We start from the raw sequence: 15,013 nt of genomic DNA, 5'->3' as shown, positions 1-15,013 counted from the left end.
CATAATGATTTGGAGTTGGACAGATGTGGGTGTGAAGCCTGACTTTGCTATTCACTAGCAATGACCCTTGGAGTCATCACTAGAACTTTGTGTTTCTAAAAGAAGGTTAATGATAATTACTTATCTAATAGTAATAGATAATAGTAGTCATCTAACAGTAATTTTGAGGATTCAATTGGATGATGTATATAAAGAAACTGTGAGCGTAGGGTCTGACACATGATAAACTGTCAGTATAAGCTGGTTACTAAGAAGAAGAAGAAAAACAGGCCCTGAGAAGGAGCCATTCAATTTAAACTTGACCCCACTGTAGTAATTTCAGAGAAGTCATGAGAATGTAAATCTAAATGAAATACATTGAATAGTGTATGTGGAAGTGAAAAAGCAGCCAAGGACATTGGCAATTAAGATAAGATGAGAGGGGCACCTGGGTGGCTCAGTGGGTTGGGCCTCTGCCTTCGGCTCAGGTCGTGATCTCGGGGTCCTGGGATCGAGCCCTGTGTTGGGCTCTCTGCTCAGCAGGGAGCCGGCTTCCCCCAAACTTCTCTCTGCCTGCCTCTCTGCCTACTTGTGATCTCTCTCTCTCTGTCAAATAAATAAATAAAATCTTAAAAATAAAAGATATGATGAGAAATTAGGTGTGCCAGCGAAATATAAGGAATTGAGCATGAGACTTCCTCACCATCCAATTTCTCTTTTTATTTACTTATTTTTTAAACATTTTATTTATTCATTCATTTGACAGAGAGAGAGAGATCACAAGCAGGCAGAGAGAGAAGGGGAAGAAGGCTCCCTGATGAGCAGAGAGCCCGATGTGGGGCTTGATCCCAGGACCCTGAGATCATGACCAGAACCAAAGGCAGAGGCTTAACCCACTGAGCCACCCAGGTGCCCCCAATTTTTCTTTTTAAATAGAAGGGGGAGTCTTTTATGTTTCTAGGCTTTGAGGAACAATTATAGAGAGAAAAGTTTAAAATACAAGGGACTGAACATCACATCACCACTATTTCAGTCTTTGAGACACAACTTTGCACACTTTCTACCTTTCTACAAACTTTCTGCCCTTTTGTTCCTGTTCCAAACCTTCAAGGAACCCCTATTGTCTAAACAATATTATTCAAATGCCTTCCCAACATTCAAGGTCTTCCAAATTCTTGCTCCCACCTACTTTTACAATGTTCTCTCTTTCTCTAACCTGGGGACTCCTCCAGTTGAATTTCTCTCCTCACCCCTTCAAGGGGTGTCCTTACATAGCTTCTTTCCTTGTCTTCACCTACCTCTCACCTCTGGTCTATGTTCGGGCAAGTCAAGTCTTACTCCCTCCAGAAAGCATGTCCCGAAACACTGCATTTTTCCATGGCCACCTTCTCCTTTCTCAGATCAGTCCACAAAGTGATTTCTGTTGTTGCTGTTTTGTTTGGATTAGCTCGCAAGTTGAAGAATCAGAAATTTTCACATAAAACTCTGAATTTCCAGTTTCTCTTTAAAAGTAAGAAGATGTGGTGACAGTAAGTCTGCATCCCCCCTCTGGCAAGAATGGGGTGGAGTTCATGGTGACAGCTGGCCCTTTGGCTAGGGCACCGACTGCAAGTTTTACCCTTGCAGCTGCTCACATACCCATATACACGTATTCCTGGCTCATCTAAGTATTTGCGTTTATAACGCCAAGTCTAAACCATGGCTGGACACTTGATGTGCGCTACTTGGTGGTTATTTAGCTTTATATTTATCACGTCTTCCAGAAACTTCCACATGGACATTTCCACACCTTAGGCCCATTCGGGATTGCCCACAAAGCCTACCACACAACCTAAACATAGGAGTATAGTTAGTGTAAGGTAATTCAGGATGATGAGGATGAAAACTGGTCTGTCTTTTCTTAAATAACCATCACCCAGTAAAACCAGTTACCCCATTCCAAAATTAAACACCAAGGGAAAAAAAATCATATAAGGAAATAAAACCACCTAAGAACACACTAGGGGGTGAAGAGGGGAAGGCAGTCCTAGGAAGGTTGATTTCAGTGAAACCAGTTCTGGTCTTGTAGCTAGAGTAAGATGCTGAAATTTATCTGTTTAAGGTTTCTTGCTACAAGGCTCTGTTGGTCCCTATTTTCTCCATCATGACAGACAACCGAGCCCCAAAGGCAGGAAGGAAAAGAGGAGGAATGATGGATACTGGTAATCGACACTGAGTTGGAGACATGTAGGTGTAGAACTGGCTTTCAAGAATACTCCTATTATCCACTGTGTGGACTCATCTGGCATTATGACCCAAAGTCATAGGGCCAGAGGTCAGATCTTGATGTAAGGGCATACAGATTATGGAGGAGAGACAAGGTTTGAAATGTATGGAGGCAGAAGCTAGTCTGTGGAAAATTCTTTCAACCATTGCACTTATAAAATTATCAGTGGAAGATTCAGTTATCACTAATACCTGCTACGGTAGCAAGCATCCAAGATAGACCCCATGATCGCTGCCTCACATTATTCATACCCTGCTGAAACAAACTCAAAATAGCCTTACAGTGGAATGAGAACTGTTAAAAAGAATAAGGTAGGCCTCTAACCCCTGATGACCACTAAAAAATATTCAAGATACACCGTACAGTGGGGAAAAAAGCAAACTGCAAAACAATATGGATAGTATGGATAGTTTAGCTTGTTCATATCTTAAAAATACTGTATTTCTTTCATTCTAAAACATGTAACCTTTCAACTTTTAACATCTCTGATTAATGAATGGATGGCTGTCGGAGTTTAATTGGCTGGGGGGGGGTTGTTTTTGTTTGGTCTTAGAGTTCTATAAAATGTGTTTTACTGCTTTAGATTTGATGAAATATAATGAACTATATATAGTATGTCAATCAGAACAGAACTGCAGTTCCCAAAGCCCTGGGCTGAAAAACCCTTCAGCTGTTTGGCTAGCCTTCTGCTAAACTGAAAAATCCTAGGTGTTGTGGCACAGGCAGAAACTGGTTATCAGGAACCTGTTTGTTAGGCCTGGTTGACATGGCAATCACAGAGTATTGTCCTGTAAGTCAGGGACTGGGGCTAGGATTCTAATGTTGTGTCGTCTCACTTTGAAAGGAGGTAAAAGCCCACGTGTGAGGAGACCCCAGACCGCTCTGAGTGGTACCAGCTGAGGCTCCCACACCAAGCTGGTATCTGGCGGAACAAGCCTTGGGAGGAAAGAAAAGGTGCCTGGAGTCCCATCTGCTTTACCATCAAATGTATGCTTGCTTAGTGATAGAACTGTATCCTTTATCCAAGTTGGGTACGATGTTGTCACACAAGCAAGTTTTTTTGAGCCACTAATCCAGCAGGGATCTCAGGCTCCTAGTCCATCATAGTAGTAGATTTAGGTATATTTGCATACAAAAACGTTAGAAAGAATATATTCTAAATTAGTGAGAGATCATTTTGCAGGGATGAAATCAATAGAGTTAAATGTTCTATGGTTGCGTATTAAAAAATTTAAAAAACACTTATATGTATCACTTTTATAAGCAGAGGGGGAAAAGGTAAACACATTCAAATTGTAAAGTACAGAACGATGTTAATAATGGAGGCAGGCGACCACTGGTTTTTTCCCTCTTCCTACTCCAGCACCCACGAAACTTATGAGCATGAATTATTTTTTCAATACAAAAACTTGTTTTAAGAAACAAAAGATATTCCCCCAAGCCCAATTTTGCTTCTTCAAATAAAAATAAAGGCACAAATCCTTCAACATTGCATGGGAAAAGTAGTTTATCTCTAAATGAAAATTATACATGGTTCAGGTGATTTATTCATGAACCAAATTCTACAGGGGCCTACTGTCTGGTAGACACTGTTCCCGCGGCCTTCTTGCTTATCGCCTCATTTGATTAAAAAACTTTTAAAATCAAAGACAGTTACAAGAAACCCGTAAATTTCTAAAAACGCGTTCTCTCCAAAACGAAAACGCTTCACGTCGTAACGCCTCCCCTCTCACGTGACCCGTGACCCAGGGAAGCCATCTTAAGCATCGCCTCATAGAGGAAACTACAACTCCCAGAATCCTCTCGCGCTGCGTCGTGCTGGCACTTTTACTGGCCGGGTCTTAGATCTGAGCCCGTAGCCAGGCGCCATCTTTGACGCTGGCAGTCTTGGATTTCTGCTGGTGTTGCTGCTGTGAGGACGGCGGCGGCAGCGGCTGAGAAAGAAGAAAGACGTGGCAGCAAGCGGGAGTCGGGGACAGTGTCGGCGGTTCGGTAAAGTTTCTGTTCTCTGGTAACTAGACCCGTTTTTTGATTCCCGGTGGCTCGGGGCAAGGGAGGTGGGGGAGAGGGCGAGGGGAGTGGCCGCGGCCTCCCCTCGCCCCTGGGTTGCGGCCTAGCCCGGGAAGTCTGAGCGGGTCCTTAGGCCCCGCGGTAACGACCCTCCTCCCCCACCTCCCGCCCGCCAACCTCGCCGGGGCGAGCTGGGAGCCCGGGGCTCCCGCTCCCAGTTCCATCCACCCCACCCCCACCCCCACCCCCTGCACCCCACCCCCACGGCGCCTGCTCCTTTCCCAACAACCTTCTTCCCCTCCCCCACATCCGGTGTTGGCGAAACCGTAGGAGCGGGGAGCAGCCCCGGAAAGCCGACTTGTTCCCGGTCTCCCGGAGAGAGAACTGACACTAGATTGCTTTCTTCGCGACACTTTCCCTAGTTTAGCGGACCCCCACTGCCTAAATCAAACTGAGTGCCAGGAGCTGAATTTACCTACTCTCATTCCTCTCCAGGGTCCCACTACTTGGGAGATACTCTCAAACTCCACATACTGAAAGCCACCGACCTAAATCCGGTATCCTACACCCCTTCCCTACCTTAATTAACTCCCACCCCAGCCCTCCGCATCGGAGTCAAGAACAACAGGGACACTTCCGTTCTCCTTGTAGGATTGATGAAATCGTAATGAAGAACACCCCCTAAAGTCCCATAATCGGTGCGGATTCCTATGGGGAAGGCCCATGTTGTTGACATCTTGCAGGCCTTGGTTCTGGACCTTGAGAAGGAGGCTGTGGAACTAGTGATAGCGATGCTTTTTAGGGTAAATGTATGTAGGTATTGGGGGAAGGGGAGGGATCAACCGAAAAGGAATGAAAGTGGTTTAAAGCTCAAATTTCAGTTTTTGCTGTTCATATAGAGTTCAACTCATGAGTTAACTCGTTTACAGGCAGTAAAGCTTCTCCAGTCTAAAAATGTCTGAAAACTAAATTTGGATTAACTCTTGATACAAACAGTAAATTGAAAATGCAGCTTGTGACCTAAATTTTTATTCTCAAAACACTTTTTTTTAAGCCATCCACATTTTAAAAAATTGTGTTATTTTTATTTAGAGCTGAAAGGGCTCAACTAGCATTTGCTGTTAATGACCAGTATGTGGAGTCTGCTTTATATTCCCAGAATTGACTTTTTGGGTTGTATTGTCAAATCACAGTCCTAAATGATGAATGTTGAATGATGCACTATGTTTTTGTTTAAGTGAAATTTCCTGAAAATAATTTCAGAATTAAGGGAAATTGATGTTGCTACCATGACGCATCATTAAAATATATATTCTTAAAGCTGAAGGCATTTCAAGATGTAGTTCTTGATGAAGCAGAAAGAACATGGGCCTGGGATTTGGAAGACCTGGCTTCTAGCTGCTACTAACTCTGACTCTGGGAAAGTGCACCTCAAGTTCTTGTTTTCTATAACATGAAGAGATTGGACTATTTGAAATCAGATTCAGAACTCAGAAGTTGGAAGGGATCATAAGAAAAGAGTTTGGGAATGTTCTCCATTGCTGTCACTTTTCCTCCAAAAATAACCTGGCTTGGAAGTCATTGTTCCAAAGGGAATTTGATTCCCCATAGAAATTGGAGACAAGGTAATGCAATTAGAGAGGAACAGCTGTATTTCTACTTGAGTAATAAACCCACTAACAGATTCTGGTACGAATTTTGGAGACACAAAGAGAATGAGTGTATGTACCTTAAGTGTACCAGTTTCCTCACTCTCTTCTGGAAGACGATGCAGCACTTTTAGTGGTGCTGGGATTCTGGGATGTGTTCCTATTAATTCTAATACAGATGAAGAAGATGTGGTAGAGGGAAAGATGGTGGCAGAAGGAATGGATAAAGAGGCAAAATTGCCCGCTAAAAAGAAAAGAAAGAAGGGCTTACGGATTAAGGGGAAGAGGCGAAGAAAAAAACTGATCCTTGCAAAAAAGTTCAGTAAGGATTTGGGGTCTGGGAGGCCTGTTGCAGATGCCCCTGCTTTATTAGCTTCCAGTGCCCATGAGCAGGATGAAGAAAGTCTTTTTGAGAGCAATATAGAAAAACAGATCTATCTACCTAGTACCAGAGCCAAGACCTCCATTGTATGGCACTTCTTTCATGTCGACCCCCAGTATACCTGGCGGGCTATTTGTAACCTCTGTGAAAAAAGTGTTAGCAGGGGTAAACCAGGCAGCCATCTGGGGACATCTACGCTACAACGACATCTGCAGGCAAGGCATTCACCTCACTGGACCAGGGCCAACAAATATGGAGTCACTAGTGGGGAAGAGGATTTTACTTTGGATGTGCCTTTATCTCCCTCTTCTGCTGGAAGCAATGGAAGCTTCGAATATATGTCTACTGATCCATTAGATGAAAATAGAATGGGTAAGAAACGTGATAAATCAGTGTCTGATGCCCTGAGGGCAGAAAGAGGGAGATTTCTCATCAAAAGTAACATTGTCAAGCATGCCTTAATTCCTGGAACAAGAGCCAAGACATCTGCAGTTTGGAATTTTTTTTATACTGATCCTCAGCACATCTCAAGAGCTGTGTGTAATATATGTAAAAGAAGTGTGAGCCGGGGTAGGCCAGGTTCTCACTTAGGAACGTCAACACTTCAACGTCACCTGCAGGCCACACATCCCATCCATTGGGCTGTTGCCAACAAAGACAGTGGTGCGGTTGGAAATGGATTAGATGAGGGAGAGACTGAGAGAAATGATCTCTTAAGGGATCCCCTGCGTGGAGAGAAGTCTACAGGCAGCCACGATTTAACAGCTGAGGATCTTAGTGACTCAGATTCAGATGAACCTCCTGTGTTAGAGGTTGAAAATAGTAGAAGATCTGAGAGTCCTATTCCTGTTGCAGAGCAAGATACTCTGACACATGCACAGGAGAGAGAAACAACATATTCTGAAAATTCAGTCTCAAGTCAAATAAGTCAGGCAATTATTCAGATGATCGTGGAGGATATGCATCCTTACAACTACTTCTCAACCCCAGCCTTTCAGAGGTTCATGCAGATTGTGGCCCCTGACTATAGGTTACCATCTGAGACTTACTTTTTCACAAAGGCTGTACCTCAATTATACGATTGGGTCAGAGAAAAAATTTTCTTAACTTTGGAGAATGTTCAAAGTCAAAAGATCCACCTGACTGTGGACATATGGACTCATGACCCATCCACTGACTATTTCATCGTGACTGTGCACTGGGTCTCTTTGGAAACTGCACCTTCCAGTAATGGCAGGATCCCTAATTTCAGAAAGTGGGCAGTACTTTGTGTAACAGGGTTGGCCAAAGACTGCTTGATAACCAACATTTTACAAGAACTAAATGACCAGATTGGTTTGTGGCTTTCTCCTAATTTTCTCATTCCTAGCTTTATTGTTTCCGATAATTCCTCTAACGTGGTACATGCAATCAAAGATGGAGGTTTTACCCATGTGCCGTGCTTCCTGCATTGTTTAAATATAGTCATTCAGGACTTTTTTTGTGAGCACAAAAGCATTGAGAATATGTTAGTAGCTGCTAGGAAAACCTGTCATCATTTTAGTCATTCAGTCAAGGCCCGTCAGATTCTGCAGGAGTTTCAAAATGATCACCAGCTTCCGTGGAAGAATTTGAAGCAGGATGAAACTGGCCATTGGATTTCTACCTTTTATATGTTAAAATGGCTCTTGGAGCATTGCTACTCAGTTCACCATAGTCTGGGTAGAGCTAGTGGGGTTGTGCTCACCTCACTTCAGTGGACTTTAATGACTTATGTTTGTGATATTCTTAAACCATTTGAGGAAGCCACCCAGAAAGTGAGTGTCAAAACCACAGGATTGAACCAGGTGCTCCCCCTAATCCATCATCTGCTCCTTTCTCTGCAGAAACTCAGAGAAGATTTTCAAATAAGAGGTATTACCCAGGCACTCAATCTGGTGGACAGTTTATCTCTGAAACTTGAAACTGATACCCTGCTGAGTGCCATGCTTAAATCCAAGCCCTGTATCTTGGCTGCTTTGTTAGACCCTTGCTTTAAAAACAGTTTGGAAGACTTTTTCCCTCAAGGTGCTGATTTAGAAACTTATAAGCAGATCCTTGCAGAAGAAGTTTGCAGTTACATGGAATCTTCAGAGGTGTGCCGTATTGCAACGTCAGATGCTTCTGGTCCCCCAGCCATTGCAGGAGCTGATTCGTTTACCTCATCTATAAGAGAAGGCACCTCCAGTTCAGGGTCTTTTGATAGCTCAGCTGTAGATAATGTTGCCATTGGAAGCAAAAGCTTCATGTTTCCTTCCGCCATAGCAGTAGTGGATGAATACTTCAAAGAGAAGTATTCAGATATCTCAGGAGGTGGTGACCCTTTGATTTACTGGCAGAGGAAGGTGAGCATATGGCCAGCTTTGACCCAAGTTGCCATTCAATATCTAAGCTGCCCCATGTGTAGTTGGCAGTCTGAATGTATCTTTACTGCAAATAGCCAGTTTCATCCAAAACAGATCATGAGCCTGGACTTTGACAATATAGAACAGCTGATGTTTTTGAAAATGAACTTGAAAAATGTTAACTATGATTATTCTACATTGGTTCTGAGTTGGGATCCTGGGAATGAAGTTATTCAAAGCAATGAAAAAGAAATATTACCTTAATTTCTTTTTCCTTTTTCCATTTGAAATGGGCAACTTGTACCTATGTTACTGTATCTGAATCGCTATAGTTGTTATATATAGTTATACTAATTATTCTTCATACACAAATCTGGGGAAACCTGAAAACACAAAACGTGCTGAAAATTCCTCAGTGGTAATAGTAATGCTGACAAAGTGAAGATTAAAAATTCCACAGTAGTGACTCAATGTAGCTGTCTCTTGAAATTTTGTTTATACCAATTAAGAGAGAAAAGATATTTTTTGACCTAAAAAATATAGTGCAGCATTGAAAGGCTTTAGACTATTTCTGGCTGGTAGATTAAACTTGTAATTGGTTTTAAGTTTAAGTTTAAAAATTTCTCCCATCATGAGAAGTTTGCTCTGAAACCATTGAAATTGAGGGAAAAAAGTATCCTAAGCTGTTTATTCCTCCCCCTTGCTCCCATTTTTCTATTTCTTTGAAAACCCTGATCCATACTTAAGTAGCTTGGCAAAAACAAAGTGAAATTTGGAAATTTCTATTGCCTCCTCATACTGGTCAGCTTTATCATTTCAACTTACTGAGTGTGATAGAGTTACCCTTTATATTTAGGATTGGATCTGTGCAAAAGGAAAACATCAGAAAACAATCAGAAAAAAAAAATTACTTTCAGTTTTTTAATTGCCTTTTTTAACCTTAAGAAAAAGTGTAAAAATAACAAAAGATTGTATGGGAACTTTTTACAAATGTATGGGCAAATGACATTAAAAAGTTTACAAAAATTGAAATTGGAGTAAAAGCCCCAGGAGCATACTTTTGACAAATACAGTGTCCATTTCCCAAAGAATGTTTCTCTAATTTTAAGTGATCTTAAATGTCTTTAAATATATATGCTGAATGATCCATAATGCTGTATTCTTAACTATGAGATTGTTTTTTGGCTTTTAATCTTAGCTAAACATAAGCACTCAATATTTTCAGATTTTAGGAATCATTACCTCACTGGTAAAATGAGAGAATTGATCTCAGTGATCTTTAAAGTCCCTTTCCACTCTTAAAGTATGTTTCTGTGGTTGAGTGGGAGGCCAGAAAATGATGACTTTTAGTAAAAGTCTATTACAAGTTTCAGACTGAATAACTAATGTGAGATCCCAATTTTTCCTTTTTTTCATTTTAGATTTGGGGATATTCCCTGCCCAAAAATTTCCTGGAAAATTGACTAGTATTAAGTGTGAGTAAAAGGTGTCCACTTTTTTTTAAGTTTTGATTTTAGTTTTGTCTTGGATAGTATTTGGCAAGATTTAGCCTAGAAATTATGTAGTATTTATTACATGAGAATCAAAATTGCTTTGTTACGGGGCTGGTTTCAAAATTTAGAACTCATTTCTATGTATCAAAATCGTTTTTTGTTTTTGTTTTTTGGGTTTTTTGTTTTTTGGTTTTTTTTTTTTAATTCTTAAATGGTAAATGTACCATTGTGAAATGAAATTTCAACTCCAAAAGTTTACCCTTTTACTAACTGGAGTAAATGAATAATTACAAAGTCTCTAGCTGAGCCATCACTTGTGGGGAAAAAAAAAAAGAAAGAAACCAGGCTGCATAAGCAAGCCTTCGCAGGGCCAATATTGAATGTCATGCCAGTGACACTGGAAGAAAAAGTCTTCCCTGAGATAGAAGATTTCTGTATTTTGACAGCGCCAGTTCAGGATGGCTATAATGCTGCTCTGCCTTCTACAGCTTGCTGCACCACTCTGTAGTTACTCGATAACTATACGTTTCTATCTTTTTTGGTTAAACACTCCCTGAAGATGATAAATATGATAACGATGTACGTACATCCGTATTATACACATTGATTCATGTGTAAGGCTTTCCCTTCATGTTTATTCTGTGGGTTGGGCAAAATTTAGTGTAAAATACCGATACACGTCATGATACTTTGGTATGAGAGTAAGTTCACTATTTTTATAATGAACCCAAATCTGAAGGCTTTTGTAGTGTGTTTTAAAAGGGAAAACTTACCCAGATGTTTTATTTCTACACATTTGTGTATATGTGTGTGTGTGTTTATAAGCCAGTTAGTATATATGTATATGTATATTATATACATAAAACACTTTATATTTTTTCATACAAGTATGCTTTTATTATACAGATAATAAAGATGGGGGAAGGTTTCTGTTTTTTTCTTAATAGGTGAAGAAATCTTGAAGACCAGAAATTGGATCTTATTGAATTTTGGTGTTCTTTTTCTTTTTTCTTTTTCTTCTTTCTTTTTAAATTATATTGTTCGGCTATGGAAGATGGATTTTTTTTTTTTTTTTCCCAATAATCCTTTGACTCTGAAGTTCATCTTTAAATGAACTCTGTTTTTGTTGGTTTTTATTTTTATTTTTGTTTTTGAGGAGATAACTAAGCCTAGCTGTCTCCAGTCTGACAAAGGTTATTCGAATGGACTTAATCTTCCAGTAGTTGGGAGATGCTTTAAAAACACGTCCTGTGTTTGAATTGTGGCTGAGAGGTTTCCTTGGCAATGTGAGGAGGAAAATTCTTTCTGCCCCATTATTATTAATTCATGGATTGAGTGTTGGTTCGACCTACAGGCGTAATAGATTGGAACTCAGTGAAGACACAGAGGTTCCTGTTGAGAGCAACCAGCTAATGTAAGTGCGGGAATGGGTTTTTTCTCATTAAAGGAGTGAATATTTTTGTAATTTTAAGGCATAATTTTCCTGAATCAAGGAAAGGAATCATTGTCAAGCTCTTTTTTTCTTGTAATTACTTACAAGCTTTTGGTTTAGGGATGGAAACATTTCCTTCCCCTTCCCCTTTTTTTGATAGTACATGCACAAAAAAGGGAAAAGCAGTATACCAAGGTGGAATCTCCTGTGATTGCGTTTCTTCCTAGGAAAGCACTATCAGTGTCGTGACGTAGTTCCATATCCGTACACAGAGTTGTGCCTCATTTGTTGTTTTTCATGACAAGATGTTACTGCTTTGTATGGAAGTGCTATAGTTTAATAGATCTCTCATTGATAGACATTTGGGGTTTTGCCATTAAAAATAAAAATAGCACATATCCAGTAACAGCCCTTTGTGAGCTGTTTCCCTAGAACCAGTTCTCAGATGTAAATTTGTAGAATTCAAATTCTGTAAAGAGGTTGTACCGGTTTACTAATTGATGATGCCTTTTTTGATTTGTAAAAGTCCTCGATATACCCTTTTTAGTAAAAATATTAATATTTGGTCATGTTGCTGATCCTTTGCTATGTAAGTGTTTTTCATTTTATGTCAAAATCTATCAATTTTATTACGATTCTTAACTATGGTTTCATGCTAGGAAAAGTTTTTTTTCAATCTGAGCTTATTAAAAAAAAACCTACATAATGTTTTTTGCAGTACTTGGATGGTTATATTTTTTATATTAAAAATGCAATCTAGGACTACCCTATGATCCAGCATTCACGCTACTATCCAGAGAACACACAGATACTAATTCAAAGGGTTACGGGCACCCAATGTTCATTGCAGTATTATCTACAATAGCCAGATTGTGGAAACAGCCCAAGTGTCCCATCAATTGATGAATGGATAAAGAAGATGGGGGATATATATATGTATATATACACACACATACAGTATACAATTAGCTGTAAGAAAGAATTAAATCTTGCCATTTGCAGTGACATGGATGGAGCTAGAGTATAATGCTAAGCAAAGAATCAGAGAAAGATAGCATATAATTTTACTCATAGTGTGGAATTTAAGAAGCAGAACAAGCAAAGGGGAAAAGCGGGGAGAGAGAGAGAGAGAGAAGCAAACCAAGAAACAGACTCAACTACAAGCTGATGGTTACCAGAGGGTAGGTGGGTGGGATGATGAATGAAATAGGTGATGGGGATTAAGGAGTACGGGAGTGCACTTGTGTTGAGCACTGGGTGTGGTATGGAAGTGTGGAATCACTCTTGTACACCTGAAACTTAATACTAAACTGTTGTTAACTAACTGGAATTTAAAATAAAAACTTAAAAATGTAATCTAGGTATTGTAGTTATATGGCATTGCCCCTCCTTCCCATGAGTATGGTCAATAAAGGTGTCAAATATTGCTTTCCTTTTTGCTGAGCACAATTATTCAGAATTTTTTTTGGGGGGGGGGGGAGTGAGAGAGAACATGAGCGGGGTGGAGGGGAGGGAGAAGCAGACTCCCCGCTGAGCAGGAAGCCCAGTATAGGACTTAATCCCAGAACCCTGGGATCATGACCTGAGACGAAGGCAGAGGCTTAACCAACTGAGCTACCTTACGCACTCTCAGAATCTTAGTATAGTGCTTTGGTTAGTGAGCTAAAAAGCCTCTTTCCATCTTTGCTTTTATTCCCTTGGAACCTCTTTGTATGAAGTAGAAGGTTTTTTTCCAAATGGGAGGCCAGTTTTTTCAAATGCTATTTTTTTCACAAATCACATTTGTGGGCTTGCTTAAATTCTGTGGCTCTTCCACTCATTTGAAAATACTACACTTAAATGATATATTTCACATCCCTTATAATATCAAGGAGAGTGCGGTCCTTCTAAAATTTTTTTTTTTTTTTTTTTTTAAGATTTTGTTTATTTATTTATTTGACAGAGAGATCACAAATAGGCAGAAAGGCAGGTAGAGGGCAGGGGCGGGGTGGAGGAAGCAGGCTCCCTGCTGAGCAGAGAGCCCGATGTGGAGCTGGATCCCAGCACCCTGAGACCATGACCTGAGCTGAAGGCAGAGGCTTAACACACTGAGCCATCCAGGTGCCCCACTTCTAAAATTTTTCTTTATCTTTCTTGGTTATTCAAGATGATTTTACAGTCCATCAGGTTCCAATAATAAACTATTTTCACTTGATGTGATTATTTGGAGAAGTCAACTGCTTTAAGCCTCTACTCCATTCTTTCTTCATTATCTAGATCTTCAGTGCCTTAGTGTCATAGTTTTTCAGTGTTTTTTTTTTACTGTAGGTTTGTATAGTTCGTTTTCTTCCTATATATTTTATAGCTTTATTGTGAATGGGACTTTGTTACCAAGCTAGCACATAGGAAATTTACCAATTTTTAAAAATACCTTATTTTGTTTTATTTTTTAAAGATTTTATTTATTTACTTGAGAGAGATCACAAGTAGGCAGAGAGGCAGGCAGAGAGAGGAGGAAGCAGGCTCCCCACAGAGCAGAGAGCCCAACGCGGGGCTCAATCCCAGGACTCTGGGATCGTGACCTGAGCCGAAGGCAGAGGCTTTAACCCCCTGAGCCACCCAGGTGCCTCAAAAATACCTTATTTTAATTATGGTTTAGTTGATTGCTGGATTTGCTAGTTTGTAAGCATATAATCTGTACTAAATTTTTTTTTTTCTGCCTTCTTTCTAGTCTTTATACATTTCCTTAACTCATGTATTAGACGCTGAGTGTTGAGAGATAATGGAGACAACAAGGGCTCCTTTTTTGGCCAGAATGAGGTCACTTCCATTGTTTGCCATATTGCTTGTGCTCATGTTTTCTGATGATTGAGTGCATGTATGCCAAGAAAGTCACTTGTAATTTACTGAGTTTTTATCAGAACTATATGCTGTATTTTTACCTTTTTTAAATACTATTTTTATTTTTTGTTTATTTTATTTTTTTTAAAGATTTTATTTATTTATTTGACAGAGATTACAAGCGGGCAGAGAGGCAGGCAGAGAGAGAGGAGGAAGCAGGCTTGACTCCATAGCTCAGGGTTTAGAGCATTAGTCTTGTAAAACCTTGTTTTCTTTTTTGGAACTTTAAGATACCTGGGGAATCTGGGTTGCTCAGTTGGTTAACATCTGCGTTTGACTTAGGTCATGATCCTGAGGTCCTGGGATGGAGCCCCATGTCACGTTCAACGTGGAGTCTGTTTCTCCCTCTCCCTATACCCCTCCCCCTGCTCATGCTTGCTATCTCTGTCTCTATCACATAAATAAAATCTTTTTAAAAAAAAATTTTTTAAGATACCAGAGTTTTTCTTTTTATCCCCCTTTACTCATTACATTTATGAATAATTTTTTTATGTTAAATCACTCTTAGTCCTAGAATAAATGTTTTTTGATTATGTGATCTAATTTTTTTAAATATAGT

General features: G+C 39.9%; 1 protein-coding gene across 23 annotated transcripts in view; it reads left to right on the top strand.

The window, feature by feature from the left end:
- Positions 1-4,110: 4,110 nt before the first annotated feature.
- Positions 4,111-15,013, top strand: part of ZC3H11A (zinc finger CCCH-type containing 11A) — a 42,041-nt gene continuing 31,138 nt past the window's right edge. The window contains exons 1-4 of one of the 23 annotated variants that reach the window (XM_045983399.1): positions 4,117-4,237; positions 4,751-4,812; positions 10,071-10,124; positions 11,497-11,556. The gene's annotated coding sequence lies outside the window, so the exon portion shown is untranslated. The other 22 variants (XM_045983388.1, XM_045983397.1, XM_045983391.1 and 19 more) reach the window with 22 other exon arrangements.

The sequence above is a fragment of the Meles meles genome, chromosome 17 (genome assembly GCF_922984935.1).
Source record: "Meles meles chromosome 17, mMelMel3.1 paternal haplotype, whole genome shotgun sequence".
NCBI classification, from domain to species: Eukaryota; Metazoa; Chordata; class Mammalia; order Carnivora; family Mustelidae; genus Meles; species Meles meles.
This window is presented reverse-complemented; position numbering and strand designations above follow the sequence as displayed.